Genomic DNA, 12921 nt, shown 5'->3' on the forward strand with positions numbered 1-12921 from the left:
CCCCTTCTCCCCTCCCCCTTTGCTGGCTTTAGGTTCACCACTGGTGCTTAGCAGGCGGTTGTGCTGGGGCTCTGAATACAGCACTGCAAGGCTATAGATGTGGTTGTTTTTAATGAAATACTAAAGTAGTATTTTATTCCTTAAGGCATCCAACAGAGAAATAGAGGGAAGCCCAGAAAGAAAAGGAGGAGCAGAGGAAGCAAAGGAAAGAGAAAGAGAGCAAAAGGGTAAGAGCGAATAGGAGGATAAAGGAAGTATGGGTTACTGTAGCTGATGTGTGATGCTTACTTGCTGCTCCAAGACTGAAGAGTGAGCTTCCTCCTTTTCCCTCTGTCTCCCTTACATCCCTATGGGCGTGCCTTCTAATCCAGGCTCCAAATAAAGGTTTGACAATCTTGTCTGTTCAGATTCCATCTCTGGGGACAATAATGAGCCAGAAAAATGTACATCAAAGGGGTTGTCATTAATACTCCACTAAGAAGAAAGAGTTTGGCCACACTGATCCCCTATTGACCTAACTTCCACACCCACCCTCAACCTAGTGAAGTGCAGACCCAATTCAAAACTGTCAGCTCTAGCTTCCCTGTAGGCAAGACAGACAAGCAGCAGAACCACAATGCTTTCTTTTCAAAAATTCCGAACGGAATATAGGCTCACACAATTACATTCACCTATATTCCCTTCGGAATTTTTGAAAGCTAGGCTAAAAATAAATTAAAGGAACTTGGGTTTGAGTTCTGCCTCTGAAAATTGCTGTGTTGCTTTCAACGAGTTCTTCAATCTGGCCCTCAATATCCTCAATGACCAAATGAATGGTAATGGAATTAGATGATCTTAAAGGACCCTTCCAGAACTAATAGTCTAGGAATCTAAAGACAGGAAAATTCCAGGTGAAGGAGAAGTTGGCCCTCAGAAAACAAAACATAAACTACCAAATTTCAAAAGTTCTCCAAAAGTGAGTCCCCAAATGGGACTCCAAATCACATTGATTCAACATTCTATCTTTTGTGATCCAGGGACAATCCCAATATAAGATATAAGCACATGAGTAAAGACTTTTCCTATCAAAGAATTCGGCATCTGCTCACATATAATGATTAGTATAAAAGTTTTCTTAATCAAACTCTTCATATTGTGATTTCTAGTCCAGTAAGTCAGAAAAATTCAGAGGGCATCTAATTGAAAGTGAGTTATATAGTGTGTTTAAGTATACTAGTGTCAATATACATACAGTGACTGGGACATAATAGGCATTTACAATGTTGCCCATAGTGTGCCATTTCTATTTAAACTACCATCCTGTTGGTTTTTCTCCCAACTTTCCAATGCTCTCTACTCCTACCCAATGAAACACATGTGCTACACACCTATACATCTTCAAAAGCATGTATCCATACATTGAGTAGAAGATAGATGGGTATTTGTAAGCTTAGGGTTGTTGGCTCATAAAGATAACCATATCATTGTACAGAAAAAGAAACTAGACTAAATAGAAAACATAGCTCACACAAGGTCATAGTGACTCAGTGGCAGAGTCAAGGCCAGTACTCAGATTGCTGACTGCAGGTACAGTATTTTTGTCTACAAAAGTAACATGTAACTTGCACACAAAGCAAGTGTGTACGTGGGCATATAGCTATAAATACTTTTTCCTGCATAGGTACTCATTTTTATGTGTAGATTTGTTTGCATAAATGCCCATTGGATTGAATAGATTAGTATACTGGCAAAAAGAAATATGAACTGGCATAAGGTTGATGTATTAGTTTCCTAAGGAACCCCTAACAAATTACGTAAATTCAGTAGCTTGAAACAACAGAAATTTATTGTCTAACAGTTCTGAAGGCCAGAAGTCTAAAATCAAGGTGCTGGTAGGATCACACTCCCTCCAAAATTCTAGAGGACAATTTCTTGTCTGTTCTAGCTTCTGGTGGCTCCCAGTATTCCTTGGCTTATCACTGATTCTCTGCCTCTGTCTTCAAATGGTCTTCTCCTCTGATTTCTGTGTACCCAAATCTCCCTCTTTTTTCTTATAAAGACACCAGTCACTGGATTTAGGACCCACCCTAAATCCAGAATGAATTCATCTCAAGATCATTAACTAATTCCTTTTGCAAAGACCATACCATTGAAATGAGGTTACATCCTGAGGTTCTAGATGAACATGAATTTCAGGGGACACTATTCAATTTACTACAATTGATAACTTTTCATCTAATGCAGATACTAAACAAACAAACCATCTGTGTGCCATCATTTTTTTTAAAGAAAAGATATTTTAACACAAATAAGTTGGATTAAGATACTCTCTGAACAACAACAAAAAAAAAACTCTTCTCTAAATCATACAGTTATACCTCTATGAAAAATTTATAGCATTTTCGTAATATTCCCACTTCACTGCAAATCAAAAAAAAAAACCACACACATTCCTTTATTAGGACAACTTCTGGCAATGGTGAAGAAGCCTCTATCAGATCAACCCTGATGCAGATAACAATAATAAACAGTGGATCAAATATATAATACAACTATTTGAATGCACTGGAAAGTAACCCATAAACAGGCAAAAATTAAAAGGGAATTAATACTTGAAAGGAGGGAGGAACAATACTGAGTTTTTCTTTTTTTGGAAATTTTTGCCTGATGGCAGCCCCAGGCCAAAGCAGTGAATAAATTCTAGAGAAACTAAAATCAGTGTTGCAACTGTTAAATGTTTAACAACTGGATCTTGAGGAAAATAAATAAAACACGAATTCATATATTTGCCAATTTCCATGGTGTAAATATTTCTACCATGGATAATTCCATGAACATGGAGTTGAATAGAGATGTGCACAGTAGACATTCACAAACCAGTACCAGCCAGCTCCCACTCACAACTGCTCGCAGTCCAAGTGGCTGAAAAAACCAGAAGACAGAATTCATGATGACCATTGTAGTGAAAATCCATGAAAGAAATCCAAGAATTTTAAAAACTAAGAAGAGGAAGCCCCAAATTCTGTGTATAAACTACCCAGCCGTCTGGTGGAACCATGAAATATTTATGTGGGGACAGATTCCAAAAAGTCTAAATAAAGCTGAAAAAATTAAACAGAATTTTCAGTGCTGCCAATGAGGGAGAGTTTGGAGTTTCACTTCAGCCACATTACTAAACAAAACAAACTAAAATAAACAAATAAAATCAATGTTCTAGAGAAAAAAAATAAATGTATACTACAGTATATAATTTACAATGTTCAGGGTACATTCAAAAATTACTACTAAAGCAAAGAGATAGGAAAATATTACTCATACCCAAGGGAAAACAAAAAACACTAACTAGAGATCAGCCCTAAGGAAGTCGGATGTTTGAATTAGGAGAAAGAATTTTGAATCACCCATCATAACTACACTAAGAGAAATAAAGAAAAACAAATGTATAATAAATGAACTAATAAGAAGTCATAATATCTGAAGTAAAATTCACTGAGTGCGCTTAACAGCAGGTTGAAAATGGCAGAAGAAAGTGTAGTTTAACTGGAAGAAAAATCTATTGATATTACCCAATATGAAGTACAGATTAGAAAAAGAAAAGATTGAAAAAGATTAGCAGAGTGTTAGAAATATATAGGGTAATATCAAAGTTATAAACATAATTGGAGTCCCAGGTGGCAAACAATAAGAGAAGAGGAAGAAAAAAGTATTTGAAACAAAAGTCTAACTATAAGACAATATCCTTGAAGAATACTGATGGAAAAATCCTCAATAAAACATTAGCAAACAAAATTCAACAACACACTAAAAAGATCATTCATTATGACCAAGTGGGATTTATCCCTGGGATGCAAGGATGGTTAAACATACACAATCCAAGGGATATATCATATCAACAGAATGAAGAAAAAAAAATCATATGATCATTTTAATAGATCCTGAGAAAACATTTGATAAAATTCAACATCCCTTCATGATGAAAAACATAAAAAAAAACTGGGTATAGAAGGAACATACCTCAACATAATAAATGCTACATACAGCAGACCCACAGCTAATATCATGTTGAATGGGGAAAAACTGAAAGCCTCTCCTCTAAGATCTGGAACACAACAAGGATGCCCTCATTCACCACTGTTATTGAGCATAGTACTGGATGACTTAGCTAGAGCAATCAGACAATAGCAAGATACAAAGGCCATCCACATTGGAAAGGAAGAAGTCAAAGTATCCTTCCTTGCAGATATGATCTTATATTTGGAAAAACCTAAAGACTCCACAAGAACAGGAAATCAAAGCAAAAATGGACAAACAGGATCACATCAAATTACAAAGCTTTTGCCCAGAAAATGAAACAATCAAAAATATGAAGAGACAACTCACAGAATGAGAGAAAATATTTGCAAGTTACCCATCTGACAAGAGATTTAGTAACTAGAATACATAAGGAGCTAAAGCAACTCTATAGAAAAAAAATCTAAAAATCTGATTCAAAAATGGCCAAAAAATCTAGATAGACATTTCTCATAATAAAACATACAAACAGCAAACGGGCATATGAAAAGGTGCTCAACACCACTGGTCATCAGAGAAATACAAATCAAAACTACAATGAGATACCAACTCACCCCAGTAAAAATGTCTTATGTCCAAAGGATAGGCAATAACAAATGCGAGTGAGGATGTAGGGAAAAGGGAACCTTTGTACACTGTTGGTGGGAATGTAAATTAGTACAACCACTATGGAAAACAGTTTGGAGTTCCTTAAAAACTAAAAATACAGCTACCTCATATGATATCCAGCAATCTCATTGCTAGGTTTATACCCAAAAGGAAGGATATCAGTATATCAAAGAGATATCTTTACTCCCATGTGTATTGCAGCACTATTCACAGTAGCCAAGATTTAGGAGGTACCTAAGAGTTCATCAGCAAATGAATAGATAAAGAAAATGTGGTACGTATACACAATGGAGTATTATTCAGCCATAAAAAAATGAGATCCTGTCATTTGCAACAACATGGATTAAACTGGAGGTCATTGTGTTAAGTGAAATAAGCCAGGCACAGAAGATAAACTTTGCATATTCTCACTTATTTGTGGGAGCTGAAAATCAAAACAATTGAAACCATGAAGATATAGAGTAGAAAAGTGATTACCAGAGGCTGGGAAGTGTATTCAGGAGTGATGGTTAATGGGTAGAAAAAAATAGAATAAATGAATAAGGCCTAGTATATAATGGCACCACAGGGTGGCTATAATCAATAATAATTTAGTTGTACACGTAAAAATGACTAAAATAGTATAACTGAATTATTTATGACACAAAGGATAAATACTTGAAAGGATGAATACCTCATTTTGTATGATATGATTATTATGCATCGCATGCCTATATCAAAACATCTCATATACCTATAAATATACCTACTATATAGCCACAAAAATTAAAATTAAAATTATTTTTGAAAGAATGGCTATATATTTGCAAATATAATGAAAAACCATCAAATTAAATACATTAAATATGTGCAGGTTTGTGTATATCAATTATAACTCAATAAAGCTGTTTGAAAAAAAACAAATATAATACAACATATACATTTACAGATTCAACAAGCTCAATAAATTCCAAGCAAGATACTACGCTCAGGAATTTCCTAGTCAGACTACTTGGAAAACAAATTTAAATAGAAAACCTTGAAAGCGTTACAGAGAAAAAATGCCTAATGAGGAACAGAATAAAATTGACCTGTGACCCTTCATAAGGAAAAAAAGACATTTTTAGAGTGCTGAATTTTTGTCAAAACTCTATGAATATAGAATTTTACATTTACCAAAAATATCCCTTATTAATAAAGGCAAACACTGACATTTTGGTATAAGTGAACATTAGGACAATTTGTTATCAGCATGTTCCTACTATAAAAAATACTAAAGGAAATTCTTGAGTCTGAAGGAAAGTGATACCAGATGAAAAGCTGGATCTTTAGGAAGGAATAAATAGCATTGGGAATAGTAATATGTGGATAAATATAAAATAATATTTTGCTCTTAATTTATTTGATACACATATGAGAATATAAAGGAAAATCATAACATTATAATGTACAGTGTATAGGATACATAGACATAATGTGCATGAAAACTATAATATGAAAGTAGGCATAACGACAAACCAGTCTAGACATTGACAAGGTCCTTAAACTTTATGTGAGGCAATACAATATTAAACTTTAGTAGACTTTGAAAAGATAAAGATGCATGGAGAAGTAGAGTGGAGATGCATGGAGGAGCAAGATGATAGAATAATAAGCCCCAGCCCCAACCCTCATCTCCTTACAGAAACTCATATTTAACAAAAATATATGAATCAAAATACCTTCAAGAGATTTCCAGAATCTAGTAAAGATGTTGAATATCCCAGATGAGCACAAAACACTAGAACAGTCCCATTGAAACAGTTTAAAAGAACAATTTCACTTTTCCCATGTCAGCCCCTCCCCCAAAACAGCAAAACTTGGCACCAAGTGAGATCATCTTGGCCCATGATTTCTCTCTCAGGAAAAAGGGAGAGTAAAGCATGCCTCTAATATTACAGGTTTTTCAGTTCACTGCCTTAGGGACTAGTGTCTTATGGTGGTTGCCAGAGGCTGGGAACAGGAAGGAATGGGGACTTACTGTTTACGGTGTATGGAGTTCATATTTTACAAGATGAAAAGAATAATGGAGATAGATAGTGGTGATGGTTGCACAACATTATAAATGCATTTAATACCACTGAAAAATGGTTAAGATGGTAAGTTATATAATATGTATATTTTATCACAACAAAAAATTTGGGAAAACATTGAAGGAGAGATAACAAACAAAAGCTGAGGGAGCCCAGAAGCACTAGACTTCTCTTAGAAGAAATGCTAAAGGGAGTTTCTCAAGTTGCAATGAAAAGATGCTAAGCAGCAACACAAAAGCACACTGGGAAGCCCAAATATGTAGAAAGATACAGAATACTGTAATATTGTAATGATTGGGTTTAAATCACTTTTGGTATAAAAGTTAAAAAATAAAAGTATTAATAATAATAACTACAAAAGTGAGTTAATGGATACAAAATACAAAAAAATGTAAATTGTGATATCAATGACATAAAGTAGGGAGGGGAGAATTAAAAGTGTAGAGTTTTGTATGCAATTGCAGTTAAGTTGTTTTCAGCATGAAATGAACCATTACAACCAGAGGATATTTTATGTGAGCCTCATGGTAACCTCAAATAAAAATATCTATTGAAAACACACGAAAGAAAAAGAGAACAGAACCTAAGGATATCACTATTTTAAAAAATCAATAAAAAATGACAAGAATAAACATAAGGAATAAAAAAAACCCTACAAGATAGAAAACAATATCAAAATGGCAATAGCAACTTCTTCCCTATTGTATTAGTCTGTTTTCATGCTGCTGATAAAGACATAGCTGAGACTGGGAAGAAAAAGGGGTTTAATTGGACTCACAGTTCTGCATGGCTGGGAAGGCCTCAGAATCATGGGGGCCGGTCTTTCTTGTGCTATTCTTGTGATAGTGAATAAGGCTCATGAGATCTGATGCAGCAAAAGCAGTAGTGAAAGAAAAGTGAATAGCAATAAATGCTTACATTAAAAAAAAACAAAAATAAACAACCTAACTTTAGAAATAATAAAAATTAGGGCAGAATTAATGAAGAAAATATAAAAAAATTTAAAAAATCAGTGAAACTAAGAGTTGCATCTTTTTTGAAAGATAGATGAAATTGACAAAACATTAACAGGAAAAACTAAAAAACAAAGAGAAAATAAAGGAGGAGACATTACAAATAATACCACAGATATACAAAGGATCAGAAGAGACTACGGCAGGTGGATCACCTGGGGTCAGGAGTTTGAGACCAGCCTGACCAATATGGTGAAACCCTGTCTCTACTAAAAATACATAAATTAGCCAGGCGTGGTGGCATTTGACTGCAGTCCCAGTTACTCAGGAGGCTGAGACAGGAGAATTGCTTGAACCAATGAGGTGGAGGTTGCAGTTAGCCGAGATCACACCACTGCACTCCAGCCTGGGTGACAGAGTGACACTCCATCTCAAAAAATAATTATACAAACTTGCTTAAGTTCCTTGTACATTCTGGGTATTAGACCTTTGTCAGATGGATAGATTGCAAAAAAATTGCTCCCATTCTGTAGGTTCTCTGTTTACTCTTATGATAGTTTCTTTTGCTGTGCAGAAGCTCTTTAGTTTAATTAGATCCCATTTGTCAATTTTTGCTTTTTTGCAATTGCTTTCAATGGTTTCATCATAACATCTTTGCCCATTAAAAAGTGGGCAAAGGACATAAACAGACACTTCTCAAAGAAAGACATACAGTCAGCCAACAAACATATTTTAAAAAGCTCAACATCATTGATCATTAGAGAAATTCAAATCAAAACCACAATGAGATACTATCTCACGCCACTCAGAATGGTAATTGTTAAAAAAGTCCAGAAATAGCAAATGCTGGTGAGGTTGCAGAGAAATAGGAACCTTTTACACTGTTGGTGGGAATGTAAATTAGTCCAACCATTGTGGGAGACAGGATGGCAATTCCTCAAAGATCTGGAAGCAGAAATACCATTTGACCCAGCAATTCCATTACTGGGTATATGCCCAAAGGAATATAAATCATTCTATTATAAACATATATGCACATGTAAGTTCATTACAGCACTATTCACAATAGCAAGGACAGGGAATCACTCCAAGTACCCATCAATGGTAGACAGGATAAAGAAAATGTGGTACATATACACCATGCAGTACTGTGTAGCCATAAAAAAGAATGAAAACGTGTCCTTTGCAGGGACATAGATAATGCTGGAAGCCATTATTCTCGGCAACTAACAAAGAAACAAAAATTGAAAAACTTCATGTTCTCACATAAGTGGGAGTCGAACAATGAGAACACATGTACACAAGGAGGGGAACAACACACACTGGAGCCTGTCATGGGAGGGTAGAGGTGGGGAGAGCATTAGGGAAAAGAGCTCAAGCATGCAGGGCTTAATACCTAGGTGATGGGTTGATAGGTGCAGCAAACCTATGGCACACATTTACCTATGTAACAAACCTGCATATGTACCCCAGAACTTAAAAAATAAAAATTTTTAAAAAGGATTGTACAGCATGACCAAATATAGTATTTATTTCTGAGATAAAAAGTTGGTTCAACATATGGAAATTACTAAATATGATACACCGTATTAACAGAATAAAAGATAAAAATCACATGATTGTCTCAATAGATGCAAAAAAAGTTTGACAAAATTCAACATATTTATTATTATTATACTTTGAGTTCTGAGATACATGTGCAGAACATGAAGGTTTGTTACATAGGTATACACATGCCATGGTGGTTTGCTGCATCCATCACCCCTTCATCTACATTAGCTGTTTCTCCTAATTCTATCCCTCCCCTAGCCCCCCACCCCCTGACAGGACCCAGTGTGTGATATTCCCTTCCCTGTGTCCATGTGTTCTCATTGTTCAACTCCCACTTAAGAGTGAGAACATGTGGTGTTTGGATTTCTGTTCCTGTGTTAGTTTGCTGAGAATGATGGTTTCTCTCAACAAATTAGGTATATAAGGACTATACCTCAAAATAATTGAGGAAATATATGATAAGCCCACAGCTAACATTAGATGCAATGGTGAAAAACTGAAAGTTTTTCCTTTAAGATGAGGAATAACATAAAGTTTACCCCTCTCCCCAATTCTATGCATCATAGGACTAGAAGCCCTAGTCAGGAAAATTAGTCAAGAAAAAGAAATAAAATACATCCAATCAGAAAGGAAGAAGTAAAATTATCTCTGTTCACAGGTGATATATCAAAAACCTAAAGACCAAAAAGAAAAAAAAACCTGTTGGAAATAATAGATGAATTCAATAAAGTTGCAGGATACAAAATCAATATACAAAAATTACTTGCATTTCTATACACTAACAACAAATTATCCTAAAAGGAAATTAATAAAACAATCCCATTTACAATAGCATCTAAAAATTCAATACTTGAGAATAAACATAACTAGGGAGGAAAAAGATTTGTATGATGAAAACTATAAGACATTGATAAAAAGTAAAGAAGGCACATGTAAATGTAAAGACATGTTGAGTTCATTATTTGGAATAATTAGTATTGATAATATGTCTATACTACCAAAGCAGTCTACAGATTCAATACTATCCCCATGAAAATTTCAATTTTTTTTCAGAAATAGAAAGAAAAAATACTTCTAAAATTTATATGGCACCACAAAGAGCCCAAGTAGACAAAACAATCATGAGCAAGGAGAACAAAACAAAAGTTATCATACTTCATAATTTCAAGCTATATTACAAAGCTGTAGTAATTAAAACAGTATGGTACTAGTATAAATGCAGGCATATAGACCAATGGAACAAAAAAGAGCACCCAACATAAACCCACACATATATGGTCAAGTGGTCTTCTACAATAGTGGCAAAAATACATGATGGGGAAAAATAATCCCTTTAACAACTGGCGTTGGAAAAACTGGATATCCGCATGCAAAAAAATAAAATTGGACTCATATACCATACACAAAAATTAACTAAAAGTGTATTAAAGTTCTTATTGTAATACCTGATACTGCAAAACTCCTAAAAAAAATTGGAGGAAAAGCTTTTGACTTTGTTCTTGGCAATGATTTCTTACATACATTCCCAAACCATACATCCAATAAAGGATCAATATCTGAAATATATAAGGAACTCAAACAACTCAGTAGCAAGAAAATGATCCAATTTAAAAATAGGCAAAACCTGAATAGACATTTCTTAAAAGAAGACATAAAATGTATAACAGGTGTATTTAAAAGTGATGATTCCTCAAGGATCTAAAACCAGAAATACCAGTTGATCCAGCAATCCCATTACTGGGTATATACCCAAAGGATTATAAATCATTCTACTATAAAGACACATGCACATGTATGTTTATTGCAGCATTGTCCACAATAGCAAAGACTTAGAACCAACCCAAATTCCCATCGATAATAGACTAGATAAAGAAAATGTGGCACATAAACACCATGGAATACTATGCAGCCATAAAAAGGATGAGTTCCTGTCCTTTGGAGGGACATGGGTGAAATTGGAAACCGTCATTCTCAGCAAACTAACACAAGAACAGAAAACCAAACATTGCATGTTCTCACTCATAAGTGGGAGCTGAATAAAGAGAACACATGGACACAGGAAAGGGAATATCACATACCAGGACCTGTTGGGGGTGGGGGACTTAGGGAGGGATATCATTAGAAGAAATACCTAAAGTAGATGATGGGTTGATGGGTGCAGAAAACCACCATGGCACATGTATACCTATGTAACAAACCTGCACATTCTGCTCATGTATCCCAGAACTTAAAGTATAAAAAATAAATAAAATAAAAATGGTCAACACCTCTAATCATCAGGGAAATGCCAATCAAAACCACAATGAGATATCACAGTACATCTGTTAGGAGGGCTATTATCAAAACAACAAGAGAAAACAAGTGTTGGCAAATTTCTGGAGACAAGGGTGCCCTTGTGCCCTGTTGGTGGGAATGCAAATTGGTACAGCTATTGTGGAATACACTATGGAGATTCCTCAAAAAATTAGAAATAGAACTACCATATGATTCAGCAATCCCATCTTTGGATATATATCCAAAATAATCGAATAGGGATCTCTGAAAGACATTTGCATGCTCATGCTTGTTGTAGCATTATTCATAATAGCCAAAGTATGAAAGCAACCTAAGTGTCCAATGACAAATGAATGGATAAAGGTGATATATACATACAATGGAATATTATTTCATTTTTAAAAAGAAGGAAATCCTGCTATTTGTGACAACATAGATGAACCTGGAGGACATTATGCTAAGTGAAATAAGCCAGTCACAGAGGGACACATACTGAATGATTCTACTCATGCGAGGTATCTAAAATAGTCAAACTCACAGAAGGAGAGAGTAGAATGATGTTTGCCAGGGCCTGGGGGGAAGGGGGAAATTAGTAGTTGTTGTTCAATGGGTATGAAGTTTCAGTTCTGCAAGATAAATAAGTTCAAGAAATCTGCTGTACAACATAGTGCCTATAGTTCACAATACTGTATTGTGCACTTAAAAATTTTATTGTGTGGGTAGATCTCATGTTAAGTGTTCTTACCTACCTCTCACCCACCAAAAAGAAGGAAGTAAATTTAAGGATATCTCATACAATCACTGGTGCACTTACTAAAAATTAATGCAAAGTGAGATGGCTGAAAGCAATGGGCAGATTAAAATGCAATTCTAAACCAATATCTAATTATCTCAAGTTAACACAGGAAAAGAGTAGAAGGAAACAAGAAACTGATTGTCCAAATAGAAAATGAATATTAAATAATAGATCTCAGTAAATGATCCAACCATATCAATAATTATATTAAATGTAAATCTATCAAATACTACAATTAAAGGATATAAATTATCAATATGGAATAAAAATGCAAGACCAAACTATATGCTATCTACAACGATTTCACTTTATATTAAGACAGGTAGGTTGGAAGTAAAAGGCTTGAAAAAAATACTATGCCAGCAATAAGCATAAAAATGCTGAGGAGGCATAAAGTCAGCAAGATGGCAGAATACGCTTCAGCAGTTATCCCCTCTCAGAACATCAATTTGAATAACAATACATACATGAAAATATCTTTATAAATCCTAAGGAGTCCAAATGATAGATACAGCACCTGGAGCATAGAAAGTGGAGCACAGAAATAAGAAAAGATGCATAGATGTGGGTAGGAAGAACAGTTTTACATTACTCCATCACCTCTTCCTCAGGCCTGTACAGTGCAATCTGGAGATAC

The sequence above is a fragment of the Aotus nancymaae genome, unplaced genomic scaffold (genome assembly GCF_030222135.1).
Source record: "Aotus nancymaae isolate 86718 unplaced genomic scaffold, 86718_ANA_hifiasm-v0.15.2.pri h1tg000138l, whole genome shotgun sequence".
In the NCBI taxonomy this organism is placed as follows: domain Eukaryota; kingdom Metazoa; phylum Chordata; class Mammalia; order Primates; family Aotidae; genus Aotus; species Aotus nancymaae.